General features: G+C 41.6%; 1 pseudogene; it reads left to right on the top strand.

The window, feature by feature from the left end:
• Positions 1 to 4252: 4252 nt before the first annotated feature.
• LOC129053287 (uncharacterized) overlaps positions 4253 to 23376 on the top strand; it is a 55414-nt pseudogene continuing 36290 nt past the window's right edge.

Below are 23376 nucleotides of genomic sequence, written 5' to 3'. Positions count from 1 at the left end.
AAAAGGAAAAATATACAGAAAAAAAAGTTAAAAAGCAAAATAAGACCTGGGGATAACCTACAAAACATTTCATCCAACAATAGCATATTACATATTTCTATAAGCATTTGGCACGTTTTCTTAGATTGACAAACTTTTAAGCTAGAATGCAAGTTTTAGCATATTTAAACAGATGGCAATCACAAAAAAATTATTTCTGACTACAATAAAATATAACCGGAAGTAAGAACCAAAAGAAAACTAGTATGTCTGTATATATATGAAAACTAGACAAATTCTTGGGCATACTGTTTTTCAAGAGTTAGAATAGGCAAATTTCTTTTTTTTATTTTTTATTTTTGTATTTTATTATTATTATTATTAATATACTTTAGGTTTTATGGTACATGTTCTCAATGATTTACATGTTAATTGCTTGGATTCACTCAGGCTGCTGGCAGAAATATTACAGGGAACTGTTAGGAAAAGTTATAAGGAATAGTAGCAAACCTTTTCGGAAGGCTAAAAGGCTAAAATTATTATATAGCTTGTAATAATTGAACAGGCTGAAGGCAACCTGTTCTTACCTTAAAGCATTAGGCCATAGGGTAAATACTAGGGACAATTGATGCTTCTCCAGTTAAGTCTGTTTACGCTCCTCCATGAACTAAGATGGCTCTCTCTGGAGAGGTCGATCAGAGAAATTGCCCCCAGTGGTATTTACTTTAGACTATGGTACCTGAGGTTTAATCATTCATAGAACGATTCTCTTAACTATGTTAATTATCCACAAGTGTGTTTACTCAAAACTTCTGTGATTAATTCTATACTAAATAAAAGCCTGGAGTGTGCGTTGCTCAGGGGGGCTGCCATTCTTTACAGGACTCTCCTTGGAGTCTGGGAGTGGCCTTGGACCCTCTGCTGGACTGGCAAAGCAGAATGTCTGTGTGTCAGGACAGTTTATTCACCCATCACCAGGTCAGGGGTCTGCAAGGGACAGACCCCTGAAGCTACTGCCCCCACAAAAGGAGCACTGCCTCAACTGGTGCCCCCATGTAAGGGCAGCCAGGGCTCTGCAGAAACAGCTCCCTGTAACTGGAGCCCATTGTGTGAGGCAATCTGTGAGGGAAGTGTGAGAACCACTCTCATGAGGAAAGCTGTGGAAGAAGAGTGAGGAATGTGACGGACTCCCTGAAAGCAAAGGTGGAAAAAGAATCCACGTGGTGAAGTCAGTGACTAATCAGTAAGTCATTGGTACCCACTTGAGGTTACCAAGTTCTGGGGGAAGTTGAGTCAAGCTGAGGTATTCTCATGGGACAACACTTATCAGCTTAACAGAAACAGTATATAAAAGTGTTGAAACAGTTGCTTAGGCTAATGGGGCATCAGTTTTGCAGGCTCAACTGAGGGATATAATGCAACCTGTTGTAATCCTGAGAGGTGAAGCTGGCTGGGCTTTGGGTTGGGTGGGGACTTGGAGAACTTTTCTATGTAGATAAATGATTGTAAATGCACCACTCAGCACTCTGTGTAGAGCTAATTGGGTAAGGGACTTGGAGAAATTTTCTATTTAGCTAAAGGATTGTAAATGCAGCCAACGGTGCTCTGTGTCTAGCTAAAAGTTTGTAAATGCACCAATCTGCACTCAGTAAAAACAGATCAATCAGCACTCTGTAAAACGGAACAATCAGCAGGATGAGGGTGGGACAAATTAAGGGAATAAAAGCAGGCCACCTCAGCCAGTAGCGGCAACCTGCTCGGGTCCCCTCCCACGCTGCTGAAGCTCTGTTCTTTTGCTCTTTGCAATAAATCTTGCTGCTACTCAGTCTTTGGGTCCACACTAGCTTTATGAGCTGTAATACTCACCATGAAGGCCTGTGGATTCACTCCTGAAGCCAGAAAGACCACGAACCTGCCAGGAGGAACAAACAACTCTGGATGCACCAACTTTAAGAGCCGTAACAATCACTGCAAAGCTCTGCAGCTTCACTCCTGGCCAGCGAGACCATGAACCCACTGAGAGGAAAAAACAGTTCCAGATGTGCCACCTTTAAGAGCTGTAACATTCATTGCGAAGGTCTGTAGCTTCACTCCTGAAGTCAGCAAGGCCATGAACACCTGAAGGGACAAACTCTGGACACACTGTCTTCAAGAACTGTAGCAGTCACTGTGAGGATCTCTGGATTCATTCTTGATGTCAGTGAGACCAAGAACCCACTGGAAGGAATCAATTCTGGACACCTTTTGGTGACCACAAAGGGACTATTGCCTATTGCCAAGCAGTGAGTACCATCAACCCCTTGTGCTTGCTATTCTGTCCTGTTTTTCCTTAGAATTCTGGGGCTAAATGCTAGGCACCTGTCGGCCAGTTAAAAGTGACTAACTTGGTCACTGGACTAAAGACTTGGGTGCCAGGCTTTCTGGGAAAGGGATCTCTGACAACCACCAACTCTTCGGAGTTGGGAGTGTTGCTTTACTTGGAACTAGCTTCCACTTTTCCTGTGCTTCTGGGCTGAGCTGAGGATTGACAGGAAAACCATTCAGCTCCAGGGTCTCGACAACAAATTGGTTGACCCCACAGCCATGAACGGAACTTTTAGAGTCATGTCACCCAAGAGAGACTCTCCCATGTATCCTGTCTATCCTGACCCTTGCCTCCTGGGTCCTAATGCCTGTCAGACAATCTTCCTCTTGCTTCTCTTCTCTGAGGCTAGTCCTGCTTCTAAAAACCACTCCCTGTCTCTGGTGCTTTTCTAGTTTCTCCTGTAAGAATGCTTTCTAGTGTAATCTCCAGGACTCTATTCCCTTCTTCTGGCACTCAGACTCAGCAATCACAAAGACATAATTTTTGCCCAAAGTCCCATTATAGGGGGGACTATCTGGAATTTTAGGATCCCTCCTCAGAAAAACAGGCCTAAAAATCCTATTCCTGAAGCTACGATATGGGACTCCTCAGAAATTTTATCTTTCTTATTCATATAAGTGAGGACAAAAGGCATCACCCTTCCAACTCTAGAGATCATTTCCCTCCCTCAGGGTATGGCTCTCCACTTCATTTTTGGGGTATAACATCTTTATAGGACAAGGATATAGTCCCAGTACTAACAGGATAATGCTTAGGACTCTAACAGGTTTTTGAGAATGTGTCAGTAAAGGCCACCAAATCTGACTTTTCTCAGTCCTCTTTGTGGTCTAGGTGGACAGGAAAGGGTGCAGGTTTTGTTGTGGTCCAGGAGGAAAACTAGTGTTTCTGCTGCTGCATTGGTGAGTACAACTATTCTGATCAGCAGGGTTAAGAATCCGTTGTGGGTTCTTAGGCAGGTGGAGAAACAAACAAACAAAAAGAGTGGGCCTTTTTGTCTTTCAGATGGGAAACACTCAGGCATTAACAGAACAACACTTGAAATGCATCCTAAGCCATTGGGAGCAATTTGACCCACAAGTCATGAAAAAGAAGTGGCTTATTTTTTTCTGCACTATGACCTGGACCCAATATTCTCTCTCTGATGCAGAAAAATGGCCACCTGAGGGAAATATAAATTATAATACTATTCCGTAGCATGACCTTTTCTGTAAGAGGCAAGGCAAAAGGTGTGCAGTACCCTATGTCCAAGCTTTCTTTTCACTGAAGGAGAATACAAAATTATGCAAAGCTTGCAATTTACATCCCACAGGAGGACCTCTCAGCTTACCCCCATATCCTAACCTCCCTAGGGAAAGGAAGAAACTCCTTCTGCCATCCTTGAGTGGCTAAGGGAGGTCTTAAGAAAATATACTCCCCTGTCACCCAAATCACTCGATGTTCAATTGATTCTAAAAGATAAGTTTACTACCCAATCAGCCACAGATATCAGGAGAAAGCTCCAAAAGCAAGCCCTGGGCCATGAACAAAATCTGGAAGCATTACTAAACCTGGCAACCTTGGTGTTCTATAATAGGGACCAAGAGGAACAGGCCCAAAAGGAAATGTGACATCAGAGAAAGGCTGCTGCCTTAGTCATAGCCCTCAGATAAACAAACCTTGGTGTTTCAGAGAGAACAGAAAATGGAGCAGGCCAACCACCCAGTAGGATTTGTTATCAGTGTGGTTTACAAGGACACTTAAAAAAAGATTGTCCAATGAGAAACAAGCTGTCCCCTCATCCATGTCCACTATGCCAAGGCAATCACTGGAAGGTGCACTGCCCCACAATGCAATGGTTCTCTGGGCCACAGGAACCCAACCAGATAATCCAACAACAGGACTGAGAGTGCCTGGGACAAGTGCCAGCTCATGCCAGCTCATGTCATCACCCTCACTGACCCATGGGTATGCTTATCCACTGATGGCCAGGAAATTGACTTCTTCCTGGACGCTGATGTGGTCTTCCCGGTGTTAATCTCCTGTCCTGGACGACCATCCTCAAGATCTATTACCATCCAAAGAATCCTGGGACAAGCCATAACCAGGTATTTCTCCCACCTCCTGATTTAGAATTGGGAGACTTTCATCTTTTCAAATGCCTTTCTTGTTATGCTTGAAAGTCCCACACCCTTATTAGGGAGGGATATATTAGTCAAAGCTGGAGCTATTATCTACATGAATATGGGGAACAAGTTATCCATTTGTTGTCCGTGGCTTGAGGAGGGAATTAACCCGGAAGTTTGGGCATTGGAAGGACAATTTGGAAGGGCAAAAAATGTCTGCCCAGTCCAAATCTGGCTAAAAGATTCCACCATTTTTCCTTATCAAAGGAAATTTCCTTTAAGGCCTGAAGCTCATAAAGGATTACAGGATATTGTTAAACATTTAAAAGCTCAAGGCTCAGTAAGGAAATTCAACAGTCCCTGCAGCACCCCAATTCTAGAAGACCAAAACCCGAAGAGTCAGTGGAGATGAGTGCAAGGTCTTAGACTCATCAGTGAGGCACTAATTCCTCTATATCCAGTTTTACCCAAACCCTATACCCTGCTCTCTCAAATACCAGAGGAAGCAGAATGATTCATAGTTCTGGACCTCAAGGATGCCTTCTTCTGTATTCCTCTGCACTCTGGCTCCCACTTTCTCTTTGCCTTTGAGGATTCCACAGATCACAGTTCCCAACTTACATGGACCATCTTGCCACAAGGGTTTAGGATAGTCATCATCTGTTTGGTCAGGCACTGGCCCAAGATCTAGTCCATTTCTCATGTCCAGGGACTCTGGTCCTTCAGTATGTGGATGACTTACTTTTTGCTACCAGTTTGGAAGTCTCATACCAGCAGACTACTCTAGATCTCCTGAACTTTCTAGCTAATCAGGGGTACAAAATGTCTAGGTCAAAGGCCCAACTTTGCCTACAGCAGGTCAAATATTTAGGCCTAATTTTAGCCAGAGGGTCCAGGGCCCTCAGTAACGAATGGATACAGCCTATACTGTCTTGCCCTCACCCTAAGACATTAAAACAGTTGTGGGGGTTCTTAGAATCACCCACTTTTGCCAACTATGGATCTCCAGATACAGCAAGATGGCCAGACCACTCTATACAGTAATCAAGGAGATCCAAAGGGTAAATACTTATCCAGTAGAATGGGAACCAGAGGCAAAAATACCCTTTAAAACCTTAAAACAGGTCCTAGTGCAAGCTCCAGGTTTAAGCCTTCCCACAGGACAAAACTTCTCTTTATATGTCACCAAGAGAGCATGGATAACCCTTAGAGTCCTTACTCAGATTCGTGGAACAATCCCCCAACCAGTGGCATACCTAAGTAAGAAAATTGATGTAGTAGCAAAAGGCTGGCCTCACTGTTTATGGGTAGTTGTGGCAGTGGCTGGCTTAGTGTCAGAGGCTATCAAAATAATACAAGGAAAGGATCTCACTGTCTGGACTACTCATAATGTAAATGACATACTAGGTGCCAAAGGAAGTCTGTGGCTATCAACAACAACCTGCTTAGATACCCGTTCTACTCCTTGAGGCACTGGTGCTTCAAATACGTACATGCATGGCCCTCAACCCTGTCACTTTTCTCCCAGAGGATAGGGAACCAATCAAGCATGGCTGCCAACAAATTACAGTCCAGACTTATGCCGCCCAAGATAATCTCTTAGAAGTCCCCTTAGGTAATCCTGACCTTAACCTATATACTGATGGATGTTCATTTGTGAAGAATGGGATACGAAGGGCAGGTTATGCCACAGTTAGTGATGTAACCACACTTAAAAGTAAGTGTTTCCCCCCAGGGACCAGCACCCAGTAAGCAGAACTACTGGCACTTACCCGAGCCTTAGAACTGGGAAAGGGAAAAAGATAAAATATGTGTAAAGATAACAAGTATGCTTATCTAATCCTACATGCACATGCTGCAATGTGGAAAGAAAGGGAGTTCCTAACCTCTGGGGGAACCCCCGTTAAATTCCACAAGGAAATCATGGAGTTATTGCGCACAGTGCAAAAACCCAAGGAGGTGGTAATCTTACACTGCCAAAGCCATCAAAATGGGAAGGAGAGGGGAGAACAGCAGCATAAGCAGCTGGCAGATGCAGAGAAAGACCAGCAGAAAGGAAAAAGAGAAAGAGACAGAAATTCAGAGTGAGAGAGAGAGGAAGAGACAGATGGACAAAGAGGGTGTCAGAAAGAGAGAGATGAAAGAGAAGACAAAGAGAAAGAAAGAGATATAGAAATAGTAAAGAAAAAACTGTATACCCTATTCCTTTAAAAGCCAGGGTAAATTTCTAAATATCTACCCAGCCAAGGCTTATTCTTCTTATGTGGAACATCCAACTACATCTGCCTCCCCACTAACTGGACAGGCACCTGCACCTTAGTCTTTCTAAGTCTCAACATTAACATTGCCCCAGGAAATCAGGCCCTATCAGTGCTCCTCAAAGCTCAAGTCCATCATTGCAGGGGCATGCAACTAATACCCCTACTCATAGGGTTAGAAATGGCCACTGCTACCAGAAGCAGAATAGCAGGTTTATGTACTTCATTTTCTTACCATCACACACTCTCAAAGGATTTCTCAGATAGTGTGTGAGAAATCACAAAATCTATCCTTACTCTACAATCCCTGCTAGATTCTTTACCAGCAGTGACTCTCCAAAACCACAGAGGCCTAGACCTCCTCACTGCTGAGAAAGGAGGACTCTGCACCTTCTTAAGGGAAGAACATTGTTTTTACACTAACCAGTGAGGCATATACAAGATGCTGCCTGGTGTTTACAGTAAAAGGCTTCTGAAATAAGACAACATCTTTCAAACCCTTATACCAACTTCTGAAGTTGGGCAACATGGCTTCTCCCCTTTCTAGGTCCCATGGCAGCCATCTTGCCACTACTTGCCTTCAAGCCCTGTATTGTTAACCTTCTTCTCAAATTTCTTTCCTCTAGAATTGAGGTCATCAAGCTAGAGATGGTCTTACAAATGGAACCCCAAAGGAGCTCAACTAACAACTTCCACCAAGGACCCCTGGACCAACCTCCTGGCCCTTTCACTGACCTAAAGAGTTCCCCTGTGGAGGACACTACAACTGCAGTGAAGTTCTTTGCCCTTATATCTAGCAGGAAGTAGCTAGAGTGGTCATTGTCCAATTCCCAACAGCAGTTGGGGTGTCCTGTTTAGAGAGGGGATTGAGAGGTGAAGCTGGCTGGGCTTCTGTTTTGGATGGGGGCTTGGAGAACTTTTTGTCTAGATGAAGGATTGTAAATGCACTAATCAGCACTCTGTGTCCAGCTACAGGTTTGTAAATCCACCAATTAATGCTCTGTGTCTAGCTAATTGGGTAGGAGACTTGGAGAACTTTTCTGTCTAGCTAAAGGATTGTAAATGTACCAATCAGCGCTCTGTGTCTAGCTAAGGGTTTGTAAACACACCAATCAGCACTCGGTAAATTGGATCAATCAGCACCCTGTAAAACAGACCAATCAGCACTCTGTAAAATGGACTAATGAGAAGGATGTGGGTGGTGCCAAATAGAGAAAAAAGCAGGCCACCCGAGCCAGCAGCAGCAACCTGCTTCAGTCACCTTCCATGTTGTGGAAGCTCTGCTCTTTCAGTCTTTGCAATAAATTTGCTGCTGCTTACTCTTTGGGTCTGCACTACCTTTATGAGCTGTAACACTCACTGTGAAGGTCTGCATCTTCTTCTTGAAGTCAGCAAGACCAATAACCCACTGGAAGGAACCAATTCTGGACACAATCCCAAGACCATGGTTCCCAGAAAAAGGAACACTGGATGTAGAACTCTGGGAATAAGTGGCGATAATTCTTCAACATCAGACAAAAAGGCAAGAGGTCCCAGCTGTTATGGGCTTTAATTAGAGCAGCCCTGTCTCCGTTATACACAGAACAGCCTATAAAGGGGAAGGAGGAGGAAATGTCACCTGCCTTATCACCTCCTCTTCCGTGAGCCCTAATATCACTGGGCCAAAATAACAAAGAAGAAACAGAGGTTTTACGTGAGTCCTCTTCTTCAATATGTAAGAAAAAAGACCAGGAATACGCTCCAGCTATTAGTCCCTGTCTTAAGCTGTCAGCAATAAAAGGAGAGTTACTAGCCTGCCCGGTAATGCAAAATTCAGCAAAGCAATCAGGTTCATAAAGGGTTAACAATAATCATTAAAAGCCAGAGCCACAGGGTCAGGACGAGGAAGCAGTAAGTAGAAAGAGAAACTCCACCCACACTGTGACAGAAACAACAAAGAACCAAGCTGCAGCCAGAACTAGCCTGCTGTGAAGGGGCCAGAAGCACACGTGACAAAGCCCACCCAGGCCACATGTGCCCAGCAGCTGGGGAAGCAAGCCAGCGCAAGCGAACAATGACCCAGGCAAAAAATGAGGACTTTACAAATGTAAAGCAGCCACAGCACCGGGACCTGCCTGCTCCTTTCTCTAGCTCCACAGGCTATCCAAGACCAAATCTCATGTGCTCCTTGTTTACAAGCAACATCTCAGATTATAGTTCTCAGCTAAAATTTAAGTAAAATGTAAGAATTATAAAACCTCTTTCTAATAATGTCCACTGTTGTTATCTCTCTTCCACCCTGATGAGGCTCACCAAATTCAATTTAAGTAAAACAGTAACGTTTAAAGGTTGAGACATTACAAACAACCCATGAGCTAGTTTAGAAACAGTTAAAAGCAAACTTTGCTATCTAGTAGAAAAAAAATTCCTGATTACGAGATTATTCATTTTATGGATGATATTCTACTAGCAGACCCAATGGAGCCAACACCTTTAAATTTGTTTACCTCTGTCGTAAATAATATAGAGCTGAAAAGTTAGTCATTGCACCTGAAAAAGTACCCATGTCCCCTCCTTGAAAATATCTTGGATATCTGCTAATCTCCTGGTCAGTAAGACCTCAAAAGTTTAAACTAAGTACTAACAACTTACACACCTTAAATGATTATCAGAAATTATTGGACAATATTAACTGGATTTGTCCCATTGGGGGAATTCCTATGAATAAACTACAAAACCTGTTCTCTATCTTAAAGGGCAACCCAGCCCTCAATTCCTCCAGATATTTAAGCCTTGCAGCAAAAAGGGAAATCAAGGAAATTGAGCAAGCCATCTTTCAAAGGCAGCTAGATCACATTGATCCACGGTATTCCAATCAGCTATTTATTTTTTCCACCTAACACTCCCCTACAGGGTTACTAGGACAAATGACTCCCAGGCTATGTTTCCTAGAATGGTTTTTTGCTCCCATCCCGGGACTAAAACACTGTCTCCTTATATTCAGTTAATTACTAAAGTCGTCTATTCAGGTCACAAACTTTAAAATCAGTTGCCACATAATGGATATCATCGTGATTCCTCTAAGTAAAGAGCAATTCAAAGCTGCATTATCTTTGTCAATACACCCACAAATAGTTTTATCTGATTACACGGGGCAAATAGAGCACATCCTCCCTACTGATAAACTCCTTCATTTCTTATCTCATACTCCGGTAATAATGTCTACAAAAATAGTTTACTCTCCTATAACTAATGCTTTAACACCGTTTACTGATGTGTCTGGCAAACATGGAAAAGCAGCAGTCTGGTAGAGACCATATAGTTCAATCATGCGATCTGAGTTTACTAGCACACAGAAAGCTAAGGTTACTCTGTTTATCTATTAAAAGAGGTTTACAACTTTAACTCTACTCTGGAGGGAGGACGGTTTACTCTTTCTCCAACTTCAGCAGTTGACTAGATCAACATACAAGTCACATTATTATTACACACATTTGAGCCCACAGCTTACTTCCTGGCCCATTGGCTTATGAGCAGTGATCAAGCAGACCTACAGGTTATGACAGCATTGCTAGACCAAGCCATCCAATAGCATGAATTTTTCCATCAAAATTGAAGAAATTTACCAAATTACTCAGAGACTGGCTAAACAAATTATCCTACAATGCTTGGATTGCCAGCTCACAGGTAAGTCCCTTCCTTCAACAGGTGTTAACACTTGGGGAACAGAACTTAACCTGCTATAGCAAACAGATGTTACACCCATACTTGAATTTGGAAAATTTAGACATGTACAAGTATCTATTGATACCAACACTCATTTAATTGCTGTCCAAGATCAGAGAGATACAGAAAGGTTAAAGAGAGAAATAGAGGGAAAAAGAAAGACTAGAAAAATCAGAGGTCAAGATTACAAAAAGTAAGACAAAGAAAAGAGATAAAGAGAAAGAAATGTTAAGAAAGTTATAACCATTAGAACGCACCTTTATTAAGGAAGGTTATAAAAGAAATAAAGTTAAAGCATGTCAAAAATTGTCTGTGAAAGTCACAAAAAGATTATAAAAAGAAAACTATGCAGGACATGTTGTATAATTCTGTTTTGAAAGTCTAAGCAAGTTTTAAAATGTCAATGTTAACAAAATTCTCTGAGTAAACATTGGCTAAAGTTAAAGATGTGTCATCCAGTTTTTCTGTAAGCCGGACATTAAAAGCACAAGCTCTTTAACAAAGATTATAAGACATCTCTTAGCACAGGTACAATCTCTGCAATTTCCAATACACCAGCACCAGCCAAGACACTGCATCCTCATCAAAGGATTAAAAGAGGAAAAAACTCAAGCCAGCCTAGGAGAGATCCTGCAAGATGATGCAGCTTTATCAGAAGAAGATGACTCAGAAGGCTATGCAAATGCTGCCCCATTTTTACTCTCTCACTTTGTCTACTACCTGTATCTGCCAAAATCTATTAAGCCCATCTTCTAACCTGCTTTGCTCTACCCTAGTACTTAGACTAACACCCCCTTTCCAGCTTCTAACAACACAACAGCTTAATTAAAAGGAAATTAACATTCTCCCAGTGAGGTTCCTCATTAATAGCTTACAGTGAACTCAGATGACAAGTAACTCTACAAGTCACTCCGACTGGAAGAAGTATTGTTAATTATACTCATGATTGTTTTGTGTTATTTGCTATTTCTATGATGCAAAGCTGGAATAAGATCAGGGGCCACTTTGCCTGACAAACCTATGACTGCACATATCTGTGCTCTGCAATCAAAAACCCGATGCAGAAAAGAATGAAGGGGAGGATTTTGGGATTCACTCAGGATGATGGCAGAAATGTTAAAAGAAAATAATTAGGGAAAGTTGTAGAATAATCACAAACTTTTGGAATGCTGAAAGGTTGCATAGCTTGTAATAATTCAGTGAGCTGAATGTAGCCAGTTTTAACTTTAAAGCATTTGGTCATAGGGTAAATACTAGGGCAAATAGAGGCTTCCCCAATTAAGTTTGTTTACCCCACCTCCATTAACTAACCTTTAAGCCAGATGGTCCTTTCTGGGGAATGTCGATCAGGCAAATTGCCCCCACTGGTATTTACTTTAAACTGTGATAACTGAGACTTAATTATTCAGAGAACTATTCTCTTAACCAGGTTAATTATCCACAAGTGTGTTTACTCAAAACTTCTGTTATTAATTCTAAACTAAATAAATGCCTGGATTGCAAGCTGCTCAGGGTGCAGCTGCCACTCTTTACAGGACTCCCTTTGGAGACTGTTAGTGTCCTCAGACCCTCAGCTGGACTTGCAAAGCAGAATATCTGTGTGACAGGGTACTTTATTCATCTGTTGCTGGCTCAGGGGTCTGCAAAGGACATACTCCCTGCAGCTAATGCCCTCATGAAAAGAGTGGTGTCTCAGTTAATGGTATTAGAAATGATCTACAGGTCAATAAGAACTATTTCAAAAAGCCAGTAGTACTTTTTGCAGAAGTAGTAAAATAGTCTAAAATGTTTGAGTCAATATTTAGCTGTGTCACCCAGGCTGGAGTGTAGTGCTATAATCATGACTCACCATAGCCTTGACATATCAAGCTCAATTGATCCTCTCACCTCAGCACCAGAAGTAGCTGAGACTGCAGGTGCATGCCACCATGCTCAGCAAGTTCTTGTATTTTTTGTAGATACAGGGCTTCACCATATTGCCCAGGCTGGTGTCAAACTCCTGGTGTCCTGCAATCCACATTCCTCGGCTTCCCAATGTATTAGCATCACAGGAGTATGCTAATATTGCACTATAATTTACATAAACACTCAAAAACAAACAAGCAAAGCAAAAAAAAGTAGCAAATCAACTTGGGAAAAAAAGAATACCCTTAGATAAATATTTTCTACCTCAAAACATATCAAAATAGTGTGGTGCTGGCATAAAGACAGTTAAATAAAGGTTGAAACAAATAACAGAAGCCAGAATGAAACCCACATGCATAAATTCAGCTTATCTTAAAAAAGGTTCTAATTCCTCGTGTTATAGAACATTCTCTTTCAGCAAAATTGTGTTCTTGTCACATGACTAGGAAAGATTCGGCTCTGGGACACTCCTGAAGGGTAAGGAGTAGATGTGATTGGGTGAAAAAAAAAAGGAAAAAAGAAAGAATCTCAACTGAGTGAGTGGGAGTCATGTTTACCAGGCCCCCACCTCACAGATTGCAGAACACCAGACCATCGCACAGGAACTGATGAAGCCAGGCTCCTCCTCCCTGCACAAGGGGTAAAATTTCCATGGCCTTCCAAGGATCCACTCCCTTCCAGTGTTCAGATGGAAATTAGTCAAAGAGAATCTGTTGGAAAAAGGCAAGCTTCATCTGGGACAAGCACTCTGATTTTTCAGCCTTCAGGCTGTTTTAGGCTTGAAGATGGGATTTTGTCCATGACCCTTGGATGTTTTCTAACTCCGTTATTTTCCCCTCTAAATAAGTACATCTAACTGCTGTTAGAATAAGGATAAAAGTGAGAACAAAAACCACTTTTAAGTACCTCCTGATGACAGGGAACACTGTTGTGAAAAAAAACAGCAGTCAGACCTTCCTTAGAGGCCTAAGTGTCCCCAGTGAAAGGGGCCATTTTCTCAGGCTCTGGTAGTGTGACTGTTTGAAGTTTGATAGCCTGAAGGTGAGGAGAATCAAACTGTGTTATTAAAAAACACGTATTAAAATGAACCAAGGGGAAGGTGGAAAAGACAGCTAAAAATATCCAAGGTCTTTCAAAAGTTTGCATAGGGAGAGGGAGGCCAAGAGTCCAACAGGAAAAAGAAAGAAGGAAAGAGAGAGAGAGAAAGACAGACAAAGAAAGAAAGAAAGAAAGAAAGAAAGAAAGAAAGAAAGAAAGAAAGAAAGAGAAAGACAGAAAGAAAGAAAGAAAGAAAGAAAGAAAGAAAGAAAGAAAGAAAGAAAGAAAGAAAGAAAGAAAGAAAGGAAACAAAGAAAGAAACAAAGAAAGAAACAAAGAAAGAAAAGAGAGAGAAAGAAAGAAAAGATAAAGAAAGAGAGAGAGAGAAAGAAAAAGAAAGAAAGAGAAAAAACAACTTTTATCCTTTTGACAGGATATCAGTCTTCTGGGTTCTTTTCTCCTGGGTCCAATCCTAAGCCACCTAGTTTAATATTTGGGAAATTAACTCTTCCAAACTTGGAGGATGCATTGAAGGGGAATGTCTCAAAACATGGCGATATGATTACCTATCTGTAAACAGCAAACAGAGGAGAAAAAAATGAAAAGTAAGCATTTTTTCAAAGGAGTTCCAAGGGTTCAGGATGCATTCAAAAGGGGTATAGGCTAAAAATGAATGGCTACTTATCTTGAAAGAGAGAGAGGAGCAGGAGTCCCTGGCTCCTTTCTCTTCCTAGCAATTACCCAGGGTATGTTGAGCTATAGGAGAAAGAATATCCTTTTTCCCACTTCAAACCTTGTATCTCCAAGTCCCAGTGATTGTAACAGGGTGCCTCCCATGGGTGTCGAGGTAGCTTTCACCAATGTTAACAGGGATGCGTAAGGGGGTGGATATATCTGCTCTTACCCATATGTGCCCTATCTTCCCTGCTGTCAGTAGCTCTGGAGTTCATTAGACCTCATTTATGGCATGGATAGTAGCATAATCTTTATCCGTGAAATCGGGGGCTTGGCTTAATCACTGGGAATTAGTTATGCTCACTGGCATTGTGCTTTTTTACCTCCATTATCACCTGCCTCTATGTTTCTCAAATTTTCTACTTTTTTCTATGGTGACAACCAGAAGCTTAGAATTGAGGCTGGAACAAAAATGTGTCTCAGGGCATTGCATGGACATTTTATCAGGAGCTGAATGCTAAGGTGAAGCTGTGGAATTGAGTTCTTCTACAAGGGTGAGAAAAGAATGACTGTGACATACTGAGGAAACTAGTGGCTACAGTTGTGCTTCATTAAATTTAGGTGGGCACCCTATATATTCCCATCACTCTGCAGAATTTGCAGGATAATTGTCCGGAACTAGAATGTTAATCCAGATTTTTACGTTACCAATTCCTTTTGTTTATTGTGGGCTGCAGTTGAAGATCATTAGCTGGGTCACAGAAACAAGCAAGGTTGGTCTAAAATATAGGCAGCAATGCAAAACTAATGAGTTTAGAATTTAATGACAAATATATAATAAGTTGTGAAACATAAACTTTATCCAGTCATCTTATATTAAAAAACAAATCATGATAGGACTGAGTTGTTTGTAAATTAAGTTTTATTCTGATTCTTGGCCTGATTATTTGCATAAAATGCAGCAAGAATAATTATTTCTAGATAGGTCTTTTACATTGGCTTTGATGGAAGAGTTACATCTTCAGGGTGATGGGCCCAGCAATATGTCATAATTATCTCTTTCTGCAGGACACAGGCAGAAAAATGACATCATCTGGGTGCTGCATCCTGCAATACATCAAAATTTATTTTATTGGCATGGTTTGGAAAAACATCCCTCATTTTATCTCAGTATTGGGCTTAGCAATATGTCACAACATCCCATTGTAAGGACTAAGGCAGAAGAAAACAGACACATCACTTAGAACATGGGCTCAGATATATGACCCATGTCCCAAGTAGGCAGAGCTGAGGCAGAAGAGAAGAGTCATATCAACCTAGGTGCTTCCCTAAGTATATAACACAATCTAACATGTGAGGAGAAGTCAGGCAAAAGAGTCACTTCACCTTTATGCTGGTTCCTGACTAAGCCTTGCCAACAGGGAGGATTTAGATATGTCACTGAAGCCAACATCCAGGTGATTGACTCTTCTCCAAGAGTCCCACCAGCAAGGAGAATTTTGAAATTTCACTGGACATGCACCCACCTAAATGATGTGACTTTCCTTACTTTCTTCTCCCTCCCCACAAGTGGTAATGTGCCATACACTTGAGAACAAATAAAAGGCCTAATAATGACTCTTGTACCAGGAACCAGGTCATGTGCAGGACTGTGACTCTCAACACTGAACGTTTTCACAGGTGTTATTCTGACATTTATTTTTGCCCAGCTCTTGAGTCCTTTAATAACCCTGCCTATTTATACTCCGGATGTGACATTTTTACATATAATTGGGCCAAAACCTTGGTGATTTGACTTTTGTCTTAACAGTGTCCTCCGAAGGGATCATAAAACATCTCTGGACCTATGATCTAGGTTATGTGACTTTCCTCTCCTGACTTCACACTGATTAAATTGAAGAGTGTGGCATTTCTAAGCACTACATCCAAATGATATGACCCTTTTTCCTGGGTCATTACAACAGAGGGCTTTGTGATATATCTCTGCACCCATCATTTAGGTGATATGACTCTCCTCTCCTGCCTGGAAACTCTTCACAACTAATGTTACACCATAGTGCTGGGCATAACACCCAAGTTCTGTTACTTCTCCATTAGGGCCTTGCATACAAAGAGAATATTGGAATATTTCTGGCTCAGGATTTACGTGATGTACTGTCCTGCCTATTTAGTAACCACAGACGGCACGGTGACATATACCTAGACACAGCTAACAGGCATGATAATGACTCTCATATGTGGACACAGCCAATAGGAGAAATTTTGACTCTTACAACTAGGTTTAGAGACATGAGTGACATGAAGCATCTCCTACATTTATCAATGTCACAGAAGACTACAACACTCACGCCTTCTTTACAACACCTGTAAGTTGTATAGAGAGTGTCATAGCAGGTCCTAGGAGAAAGAGCAAATTGTGAGTCTCGTTTGGATACCCAGCTGACTGTAAGGATTTTCACAATCACAGATGTATAAAAGCTACCATTCTACATGAAAAAAAGACACACATGGCATTACAAGTCTAATCTCTAGAAATTTATTTTATCATGACTGTGATATAAAACTTTTCCATGTGCTTTTTTGATTTCACTATTGGGACTGGTTCCAGCCTACATATGGAATTTTGATATCTACCTGGGCCAACATTAAAGTCTTGTGATCCTTCTGCCTGGCCTGCTCTCAGTAATAATTGTGACATCATTGGATCCAGTACTTAGGTGACATTAGGTGACATTACATGCTTGCCTGCCCCATGCCCACACACATCCTTGTGACATAGTATGTTGTCCATCACTGAGGTGATATAACTTTCCCTCTGAAATGGGCCCTGCACACAGGGCAGGAGAGTAACATACTCATCAGCCAGGCACATGGGTAATGATACATTTTTTTGCCAGGGCCATTCACAAAAGATAAGATTATGACATTTTACAGGGTCTATTATACAGGTGATATGACTCTGCTGCTTAAAAACTGCCCACTGGAATAGTGACATATTGCTAGACCAGGTGACAAAGGTGATTGTACTCTTTTGCCAAGACCATGGTTTCAGGAAGGTTATGTGACATATATCTGGGCCTATCACCTAGGTGATGTGAACTCCTTCTTAGGCTGCCCACATGGAGCATTGTAACATAAGGTTGGAACCTGTTCCTAGGTGATATAACTCTCTTGCCTAGGTCCTTTACTAAGGGGGATTTGTGAATATCTCAGGACCCAGGAACAGGTGATGTGGTTCTTCAGCCTGGTTTCTTCCCACATATTAAATTGTGACCCATACCTAAAGAAGCACCTAGGTAATATGACTCACTTTTTTTTGCCGGAGCCCTGCCTATTAATGACTTTGGGTCATATCATTGAGCCCATGACCTAAGAAATTTGACTCACTTCTTCTGTCTGGAATTGTACAGTGGGAGAATTGTGACATATTGAGAAGCCCCATACTTAGGTTGTGTGACTCTCCTCTTCTTGCTAAAGAGTGCCTACGAACAGGGCTTTTGCTGTATATCATGACGCAACACCCGGATAATATTATATTACTCTTCTGCCTAGGCCATGGATAAAGAGGGAATTGTGGCTTATTGCTTGGCCCAGCACCCTAAGAATGTAATTCTTCTGTCTGTGTCAGGGCCACAGAAGGTATTTTGACATATCTTTTGCTCATTCTGTAGGTATTTTGGCACTAATCAGTTTGCTGTGTTTCTTCCACATGTTTTTGTGTCATATTGTGGGTTCCAGCCCCCAGTTAATGTGACCCCATTTCTTAGGCCCTGCCTGGGGAGGGCACTATGATATATTCCTTGGCACAACACCTAAATGATGTTAACCTTCTTCCTAGTTTTTTGCCCACAAATGGGATTATGGCATATACTTTCCTTCTGCTCAAAGGCATGATGATCAAGCTTATTGTGGGATTAAGCCTATAGGAGACATTTTACCTTTTACCCCTAGGTTTAGGTCAATGGTTAAGGTCCTTCATTTCATATTTGTTCAAAGATCACAGAATTTCACAACATTAACTCATATCCTACATTTACAAATCTTATTGTTGAAGTCCTGAATTGAACACATCAATAGAACCAAAAGTTCGAATTGTGACACTCGTAAGGGAATCTGACTACAGGTGAAATGGTGAATCATTTCTACACCCAGCTCACAGGCCTAATAATGGTCTCAACCCTGATGCCAGCCTATAGAAGACATGTTGCCTGACATACCTCGGTTTAGGGCAATATGTAAGATTATGAGTCCATATAAGCATGTAGCCCACAGAAAGTTTTGCAAGACTCATGCATGTTGCATGAAGTTTTCAGATGTTGTAGAGAGTATCATACAACGGCAAGCACACTTGGGAGTTTGTGACTGACATATACACAACTAGATAACAGTTAATGGTGTCATGCTTAAAGATGAGGAGATTATGCCATCTCCCTTGGCTTAGTATAGCAGTATTGAGACTTTTTGGTTTAAATTATTTTCCATGAGGTCATTGTTACATATCACTGGATCAGAACCATGAAAACATGACTCTTCGGTCTTGGTCCTGCAAAAAGCAGATATTTTCACATATCTCTGCACCTATTGGCTAAGTGACATTTCTCACCTGCCAGCCTGCCAGTGCCCTGCCCACAGGGGACACTGTGACATATTGCTAGATATAGCATCTATGTAATATGACCCTCCTCTCCTGCATGGATCCTGTTGACTGAAGAAATTGTGACATACCACTGAGGGCAAATCCTAGGTAAAATGGCTCTCTTCCTTGTTGTGTACTCTGCCAAAAGAGGGAATTATTACATATTGTTGAGCCCAGCATGCTTGTGGTGTAATTCTTTTTTTTTTTTCTTTGAATATGTCTACATTGGGAATGGTGGCACATTACTTGAGGCTATACCCAGGTGATGTGTCTCTTCTTCCTGGTTTCTGCCCACATGTTAGATTGTGACATATATCTAGAGAAGGATATAAGTGATATAGCTCTTCTTTTCTACCTGAGCCCTGCATACAGGAGCACTGGGATGTATCTCTGAGCCCATGACCTAAGTGAAGTGACTCTCTTCTCCTGCCTGGTCTTTACAATGAGAGGATTGTGACATTGCTGAACCCAGCACTCAGGTTATTAGAGAAACAAAAATTTTGACCTATTGCAGGGCCCAGCACACAGAAAATGTTACTCTTTTGCCTGGGTCCTGCATATATGAAGAATTATGGCATATTTCTGGGCCCAGCCCCCTAATAATGTGACTCTCATGGCTGAACCAAAGCCACAAAAGGTATTTTGATATATCCTGGGCTCATTCTGTCGGCATTTTGGCTCTCACTTCTAGGTTGTTTTCTTCCACATATGGGATTTTGTCATACTGCACTTCCAACACCCAGCTGATGTTACTCTAATCCCTATACCCTTCTTAGAGAGGACATTGTGACATGATGCTTGTCACAGCACCTAAGTGATGTTACCTTCCTGACTCACTTTTTGCCCACAAATGTGACTATGTCCTCCTATACCTTACTTCAGTTCACAGGCATGATGGTCAAACTTATCCTGGGATTCAGCTGGTAGGATATATTTTTCCATTCGTTACTAGGCTTAGGGAAATAGATGAGGTCCTGGGTTTCATATTTGTATCATACTCAAAAACTTTACACTAACTCATAATGTATACACTTCTTGGGTTGTAAAGAGAGTTTTATGAAAGAGATCAGCAAAAGTTTAGATTGGGACTCTCCATTAGACACCCAAGTGAAAGCAAATATCGTCACCATCCCACATGTACAAAGCCCACTATTAAGTTCCTAAGTCTAAAAGTGAATCGAGAAGAAAATTGGAATTGTGATCTTCATATGTTGATCTGGCCTCAAGTGGGATAGTGACTCATTTTTGGATCCAGCTTACAGGCAAAGTAATGGGTCTCATCCCTGAACCCAGCCTAGAAAAGATATGTTGACTATCATATCTGGGCTTAGGGCAATATATAAGATAACGAATCCACACAAGCATGTTGGTCTCAGAGTGGTTTACAATTCTCATGAATGCTGTATAAAGCCTTTGAAAGTTGTAGAGGGTCATACAATGATCCAGGAAACATGTGAGATTCTGTTTCTCATATTCACACGCAGCTCACAGTGAATCATGTCACTCAGAAAGACAAGGAGTTCTGGCATATAATGAAGCCTATTACCAAGATGTTGAGACTTTTTGGCTTAAATTCCTTCCCATGGATTCACTGTGACATATCACCGGGTTAGAATCATAATAATGTGACTCTTCTGCCATGACACTGCCAACAGGGAATATTATCACATATCTCTGGGCCTATAAGCTAGGTGATTTGTCTCTTCTTTTTGTACCCTGTCCCCAGAGGACATTGTGAAATATTGGTTTACATAATATTTAGAAAATGTGACTATCCTCTCCTGCCTCGGCCCTGCTCACCATAGAATTTGTGACATACCACTGATTGCAAAATCTAGGTGATGTAGCTCTCCTTCATATTCTAGACTCCTCCAAAGGAAAGATTATTACATATTGCAGAGCTCAGCACCTAGGTGGTGGAACACTCCTCTTTTTCTTCTTTCCTGTCTATAGTGGGTTTGGTGACATACTATTTGAGGCTGTTCCCAACTGATGTGACTCTTCTGACTGGACCCAGCCAAAAAATGAGTGTATACTTTATCACTGGCTCAGCACTCAGGTGATGTGGTGTGACTCTTCTGATTAGCCCCAGACTACAAATAAGATTATACAATATAACTGACTCAGCACCCAAGTGATGTGACTCTCCTGGCTTTTTTCTGCTCACAGATCCAGTCATGACATGTACCTGGTTTAAGCACACATGCACAATAATAATTCTCATACCTGGACCCATCCAGTAGAGATAACTGACTCTCACAGCCAGTCTCACGGCCACTGGTAAAGTCCTGGGCTTTTAACTTGTATAAATTTCATGAAGGATTATAATACACAGGTATATCATACAAAGCCTTAATGATACAAAGAGTGTAATAACAGAAACCAGCAATGAGGAGAGAACCCTTGTATGCACACCTAGCTGACACGATTGACATTCTCACACATGAACAGGGCCTAGGAATGAGGTAATAAATCACACACATAAAAAGCAGTCAAAGATTGAAATAATTACTCTCATACATGGATCTCAGTCACAGGTGGTTTGGTAACATATGAACCATGATTCAACACACCTGTGGTGCTGACTCCCCTACTGGAAAACCATCTTCAACTGAGATTGGGGCTCTTAATACATGGATCTTGCTCATTGTTGAGATTGTGACTCCTCTGCTTCAACCCAACTCACAGAAAAATTGAATCACTTACACAAAAGAAATACTTGTGGGGGATGTGAACCTTATTTCCAAATCTTTCTGAGAATATAAAAGGGAGAGGTAACTTTGCCTAGCACATGAATAATCTGACTCTCTTTAGTAATCCCAGACTAGATTGTGCCATATGTGAAACAAGCACCTAAGAAACATATAAAAGTTTCCAGAGCTCCCACTGCAAAGGTCACTTTTATATATCACTGAGACAATCACCTAGGTGATGTAAATTATCTGCCTGAAAACTGCCTATGAGAATTGTGTCTTAAATCTAGGACCATACGTCATTGTGACATATATCTGCACCAGTTGCCTAGGCTAAGTTGTTCTCTTCTCTTGCCAAAGTTCTGCCCACATAGTGGGTTTTGATATGTCACTGCAAGCAGCATCCAGATGATGTGGCTTTTGGGCCAGGGTCCTGCCCACAAAGTGTATTGTGACATTTTACTGGACCCACACACACATGGCTGATGTGACTTTCTTGCCTACTCTCTGGCCACAGGTTACATTCTTGCTTGCAGCTTGCCCACCAAAATTATCGTGACATATTTCTGTGTCTACCTCATGGGTGATGTAACTTTCCTCTCTGGATGGGCCCTGCACAAAGAAAAAGTAGTGACATGATTCAAGACCAAGAACACAGGTAAGACTACTCTTTTGCCAAAGCCATGCCCAAAGGAGAGGATTCTGATGTATCTCTGGTTATGTGGCTCTCCTTCTTGGGTATTGCCAACCTGGAGCATGACGTGTTTCTACACCAGGCACACAGGTGATGGTACTCTTTTGCCAGGGCTATGCTTCATAGAGGACTTTGTGACATATCTCTGGCCCTATCACCTAGGTGTAGTCAATTCCTCCTTGGGCACTACCCACATGGAGCATTGTGGCATAAGCAGAGAACCTGCATGTAGGTGATGTAACTCCATTGTCTGGCAGCTGTTCTAAGACAGCCTTATGCAATATCTCAGGATGCAGAACCCAAGCTATGTGGCTCTCCTGTCTGTTTTCTGCCCACATGTTACATTGTGATATATTCCTCAGGAAGCACCTAGGTGATATGAATGTCCTTGAATGCCTGAGCCCTGCCTACTGGGGTCATTGGGATATATCTCTGAGCCCATGACCAAAGTAATATGACTCTCTTGTACCAGGGCCTTTAAAATGGTGGGATTGTGACATATTTCTGAGCCCAGCATTTACAACAGATGACTCTATTCTTTTTTCTGAACCATGACCACAAAGAAATTTTGACCTATTGCACACAGATGATGTTATTTTTCTGCCAGAGTCCTGAATAAAGATAAAATTATTGCAGGTGGTGGGCTGACCACCCGGATGATGGTACTGTCCTACCCATGCCAGAGCCACAGAGAGTATTTTTGACATGTCTTCAGCTTACTATGTAGGAGTTTTGGCTCTTATCTGTTGGCTAGTACTTTTCACATGTGGAATTCTGTAATATTGCTGGGTCCAGCACCCAGTTAATGTAACATACCTTCCTAGGTTCTTCCTAGAGAGGGCATTGTGACATGCTGATTGCCATATCACCTACATGATGTTACTCATTTTCCTAATTTTTTGCCCACAAATGGGATTCTGACATCTACGTTGCTTCAGCTTAGAGGTATGATGGTCTCCTATATTAGGATTCAGGCAATAGAAGATATTTTGCCTCTCATTGCTAGGCTTAGGGCAACAGATAAAATTCTGGGTTGGAAATTTGTACAAAGCTCACAGAAGTTTACAACACAAATTTGTCTTGTATAAACTACTTGGGTGGTACAGAGTTTCATAACAAGGCCCAGCAAAGAGTTAAGATTGTGACTGTCAATTACACACCCAGGTGAAAGTAAAAGTTGTCACTATCCCGCATTTACAAAGCCCACTGTTGATGTACTGAGTCTAACAAGTGAAAAGAATATAAAGATAAAATTGTGGCTCTCATATATGGATCTGGCCACATGTGCGATTGTGACTCATTTTTGACCAAGCTCACAGACATTCC

The sequence above is a fragment of the Pongo abelii genome, chromosome Y (genome assembly GCF_028885655.2).
Source record: "Pongo abelii isolate AG06213 chromosome Y, NHGRI_mPonAbe1-v2.0_pri, whole genome shotgun sequence".
NCBI classification, from domain to species: Eukaryota; Metazoa; Chordata; class Mammalia; order Primates; family Hominidae; genus Pongo; species Pongo abelii.
This window is presented reverse-complemented; position numbering and strand designations above follow the sequence as displayed.